Here is a 6,000-nt window from a genome sequence, read left to right on the forward strand (position 1 = left end):
ACACACAATAAGCATGAGAAAAAGAAGAAAACCCCCATACCTTGAAGTAGGATTTCAAAATTGCAAAGAGAAGAGCATTAGCACACTTGCTTCTATTCAATGAGTCTCATACATGAGACATGTTTGGGAGAAGAGAATGAGAATTTTAACTTAGAAATTAAAAGAGAAACTAAAATTACAAAGTTTCCCTCAAGAAATTACCTTTAAGCTTGACAAAAACCCCTTTAATCCTTACACCCTAGCCTCCAAGCAAGAGAGAAAATGAGAGCACTTGGCCCCTTTTGTCCTCAAAAACAACACACACCCTAAGGCCATCTAGGGTTGTGTCGCCTTATGTATTGGGTCTTAATCCCACTTGGATTAAGGTTCAATTATGTTAGGTGCCTTAATGAAAACCTTAATGCCCCTATTAAGTTTCATGTCACTTAATCCTAGCCTTAACTCACTTTTAACTATTAATTCTAACTCTAACTAAGTTTTTTTTATTAATTAAACTCTCTTTATAATAAGTTTTTGTAATATTTACCAATATGCCATTATTGAGTTGACTTTTGTTGGCTTTCTCTAATTTCTACTAAAATGAGTTCTTTCCTTTTTTCTTTCTCTCATTTTTCCCTATTACAACTCTAATAGTATAATTATTTCCTTACTAAGTTATTATTACTATTGTTTCAAATAGTAATTTCTCTAAATTCCTATAATTGAATGTTTGGGATGTTACAAATCTTGATGGTGAGAAGACGACTGATGACCTATATGTGGTCCACATGCTTAATGAATTTTGGGCTCATAACAAGAAATCCCACCAAGATCATTTTGCAGGATTGCTTTGCTTTTACATGGAGATAGTGGATGAGCCCTATGCAAACCTTTTACTTTTGACTACTTTATGTGATGGACCCAGATGACACCACCGTACTACCTATATGCTAGGCTTGTGGCAATAGAGGATTTATCTTTGCTAGTGGGGGAAGTGACATCGCTTGTAATGGTTTTGAGTGACTTCGAATCAGAGGAGGAGGAAGACCCCAAGGAAGATCTAAAGGAGACTTCATGTGGTTATTCTTCTGGTGGTTTTGCTTAGGTGACTATATAGGCTAGAATTGAGGAGGTACAATGGATTACACAGGTTTTTTAGAAATTTTTTCCTAGTATAGGATGATTCTGGGTTCTAGATTTTTTTTCCTTTGGATGTATTTATTTTAGGATTGATCTAGGCTTAACTCTTGTAATTACTCAGTCTTTATTGCATGTTTTGGCACACTATTTTGGTTTACATGGGCTGTAATTAAGTTATTCTCTCTCCATTGATATGCTTTACATTATATCTTCGAACCCATTACTTATATATTTATATATTTTGGTGGCCAAAGAGGCACACGTTGGTTATATCTATTATTATATTTATAAAAAAGAATGTATGGTTTATTTTAGATGTATGTATATTTTGTGCATGAACTCGTAATACTTTTATGATTACAGAATAACAATGGTAATTACAAATATTGTTTTGGAAAATTGTGATTGATGATTATCTTTGTTTAAAAAATTTGTTCCTTATAAATGATATGAAGTTTTACACAATGATTAAAAAGTTTTGCATTTCTTGTGAGAATCCTAGATGATCTTTTGTTAAACCTATAAGAAGGTATAGTTTATCTTAGTAAGTTCAAGTAAGGGTTTCATGTGCATCTAGTTTAGGGTGTCACACTATTCCTATTACACTCCACTCTATAACAAGAGAGATACATCCGATTTATAAAACATATATACATATATAGTGTCGCAACCTACCCTTCGGCGGGAGGGCGACGCGTGACTCGTGGGTGCGTGTCCCAAGAAAGGAATACGCGCGGAGTTGCCACCAACGTTTATTTGAGGAAAACGTCGGAAAAACCGGAAAAGACGTGATCTACGAATTCTAAGTGAAAGGTTCGGGAGTTGTATTTACGCACGGGGAAGGTATTAGCACCCCACGCGTCCATCACAAGAGACGACAACCTTTAATCAAATGTGCAAATATGACTTCAATTTATATTCTTTTCCCTTTTTTACGTTCTTATGTCTTTTTATGCCTTTTATATTTTTTATCTTTTTGTGGTCGACAGGGGTGTTTTCCTTGCTCCTACGTATTCCTCAATTGTGATAAGGAAATAAGACCTACGTAGTTCTTTTGTGAACAAAGCGTTTTGGTTATTTTTTTATCCTTTTTTGCAAGATATGTTTTTTTTTTTAATGAAAGGTCATTTATGGCGTTGGACCATTAGACAATATTTCGATTCTTTTGAAAAGTGAGAAAACATTAAGGCATTGGACCATTAATGATTTCTTTGTGTTTGAAAGAGGTAACAAAGTTACATATTGATTTTAGGCTTTTTAGAAATCTACACTTAACCAATAAAAGAGGAAAAGACCATTTCAAGGCGTTGGACCTTTGAAAATGGCTTTTTTAGGCGATGACAAAAGTTTGGTTTGTGAATTGATTTTAGCCTTAGTTTCACTTTGGTTATTAGTCGATTCGATTTAAGAAAGAGAAATCCCAAAGAAAAACGTCCGATTGATTTTTTTGATTTATTTTACTAAAAGATATTTTGATTATTATATTATTATTTTACCTTTTTTTGGTTTCCAACGTGGTTACGGCATGACCGAACGGTCGGATTTCATTTTAAGAGAAATTAACGGATGTTACAATTCAAATGATCGGTGGAAATTTATTTTATTTTTTGATTAGGCGAGAGAATGACTTAAGTAAATGACTAAAGCACGTCAAAAGGGGGTACGAAAAGTAAATGAAATGAAAATAAAAGCACGTGAAAACAAATGAGGACCACTAAGGGTACATAGAATGAATTGAAAAGTTCGATTTTGGGAACTTACCGGTTGAAGACCGAAGAACGACGAAGAACGTCGAAGAACGGTTGAAAATCTTCGAGAAATCACCCACGGAAACGTTACGGAAGCGCCTCAGCTTGGATTTTCTTCACGGAAATAATTTTTTTCACTAATTTCAAGTGATCTCGAATTACCAGGAGGGCTGAACATTTTTTCCCTTCACTTCTCCCCCTATTTATAGGAAAATAGGGGAGAAGCTTGCCACCCAGCTTGCCCAGGTGAGCTAGGTTGCTTCCTCCAGAAGTAACCGCCTTCTGGAGGAATATTCTGGAAGGCCCAAGTGGGCCTGGTTGCTATTTGAACCCCCATTTTTACTAAATACACCCCCTTGCTCTTTTTTTGTGATTCTTTTTCCGTAACGTTATGAAATTTTACGAATTTCGTAACGATGCTTGTTTTCTTTCCGTAATGTTACGAATCCTTACGGATTACGTAATCATCCCTTTTTTGCCTTCCAGAATGTTACAGAACTTTATGGATTGCGCACTAACACTTCCTTTTAATTTCCGGCATGTCACGGAACTTCACGAATTGCCTAACGATGGGTGCCAAGTACCTCAAAGTGGTCAAACGAGGGTCACATCCCAACAACGGATGGTCCCCGGACGAAATTAGGGTATGACATATAGTAAAAAGGGTTATAACATAGATGTTTCCTTGAACATGGTAATCCCAAAGTATAACATAATTACATTTTTGTGATAAAGTGAGCGGACTAAATTTACATATGTTAAAAGTTCTAAAGCCTAGGTCTATTTATATCAAAATGCATAAGAATTATAAGACCAGACCCAAAGTAGTCATCTCTAATCCCAATCCTGCATGTCAATTGAACCTCAACTCAAAGTAATGATAATGAGTACGATGAAGGTGACAAAGTCGATATCTCCATGATCTCCATAAGTATTTTCATTTAACCCTAAAAAGGAAAAACATAAGGGTGAGTCTTCCCGTTTCGTCAAATGACTCCAAGAAGGACTCAAGAAGTCACACACGTTCTACTAACCACCATGATGTGGTTGTCTATCGGGTCTCACTCGCACCCTAATTGTTTCTATTACTAATTTAGTACTCATTTCACTTTGGCCAGTTACCACTAGAACTCTTAGAGCTCATGGTTTTACAACATTTAAGTTTGAATGATTTTTGGGAGTACACCTTTGCCATAGTACAATGGAAAGCTCTCACCAACTGGCTACGCCTCGCATTTTGTGGGATTGCCAAGTTGACACTATGGAAAATGCAACCACAAACTTGGTACCATATTCCCAAGAAACAATAAGCCAGTGAGCATACTACAGGCACCACTTTGTAGAACCATCCAATCTCCAAGGACTGACTCCTTAACATGCTCCTCATTGGGAACTTATATTCTTGTCATTGTGGGGTCCTACTACACACGATATTGAACAATGACGGATTAGTGAATGAGCCCGAGACAAATCCCCGACTCTAACAAAATAACATATAAACAAATGAGGACCTCATCCTCCCACACCATGTGGTGTGAAAATGCCAATCGATCTTCGTCTTATGAGCCAGGGATGCAAGAGAAGGCCTTAGGGTTCTCATGAGCCTTAGGGTAGATTTCGGGCCCATGGGCTAAGTATGACCCCACTTATCTTTTTACATATTAGATTAAGGTTTTATTATTTTGGGCCTTGTATTTAGGGCTCCATAATGTAGGTAGGGTACCTTAGAAATGTAGGATTTTTCAGCCCTTTTAGGGCACTTAGACTAGTTTTTGTATTAGGGGTAGTCTTGTAATTTCACATGCATTAAGTGAATATTTGATATGTGTGTTGGGAAATAAATTTAATTGAATTGGGAGAAGTCCAATCCAATTAAATTTTGGAGGGGGAGGTGAGAATTTGCCTGCTACACCCCATTGCCACATCATATAGTCACACTTTGTGCATGTCCTTCATGCTTTACATGCCTCATGACACCTAAGCACACTTAGTGGAGAATCTTGGACTTGATCTTGGATTAGTGGGCTGAACATAGCTAAATTTCACTAATCATAATTAGTGAAATTTTGGCTCCACAAATTCAATTTCAAATTCAAGTGAAATTTGAATAGAAATTCAAATTTCCCTCCAATTTTCTGTGACACTTAGGCTATAAATAGAGGCCATGTGTCTGCATTTTTTCAACTTTGATCATTTGAGAATTACACTTCAAAGTTCAGATCTCATTTGAGGCACAAAATTTCGTGCTCCTTTTCTCCCTCTCCCTCCACTCATCTTCTCCTACCTTCAAGCTCTTATCCATGACTTCCTATGGTGGTGAGTTTCTTCTTGACTCATCTTCTCCTTGAAGTGGCATCTCCAATCATCTTTCTTCCTTCTCCATTCCGCTGCCATTCATCTTCAAGAAGAAAAATACTCTATTGATGAAGAAGATCCAAGGCCTACAAGCTCCACATGGAGCTACATCATGATCAATTAATGCATGTGAAATTACAAAACTACCCGTAATACAAAAACTAGTTTAGGTGCCCTAAAATACAAGGGCTGAAAAATCCTAAATTTTTAGGGTACCTTAGATATATGATGGAGCCCTAAATACAAGGTCCAAAAATAATGAAACCTTCATCTAATATGTACAAAGATAAGTGGGCTCATACTTAGCCCATAAGCCCGAAATCTACCCTAAGGCTCATGAGAACCCTATGGCCTTCTCTTGCATCTCTAGCCCAATCTTCTTGGAGTCTTCTATCCAATGCCCTTGGGGGGTACGATTGCATCATTATGAGCTCTAACAATCTTCCTTCACAATGGCAACATCAATGTTGCCATCCCCAAAGTCAGTCAACTCCTCGTCCCAGTGGCATCTTTCGAGTTCCTCGTTGAACTCATCGAACTCTGTATAGTAAACCACCATGTTCCTCTCTGGCAGAAGCTTCCTAGGCACAATAATGTCTGTGTATCTTTCCCAAGCCTCTTGGGAAGTAAATCTTGATCTGTCAAATCTAACTTGGGTGGGTGTAGATGGTGCCTTTCTTTTCCTAGAAGCCATCTGCAAAATATAAGACAAAACACACAAGATTAGCACAGGTTTATTCTCAAGAAAACAAAAAAATTAAACTGAAAACAAAGCTGG

Source organism: Glycine max, chromosome 12 (assembly GCF_000004515.6).
Source record: "Glycine max cultivar Williams 82 chromosome 12, Glycine_max_v4.0, whole genome shotgun sequence".
NCBI classification, from domain to species: Eukaryota; Viridiplantae; Streptophyta; class Magnoliopsida; order Fabales; family Fabaceae; genus Glycine; species Glycine max.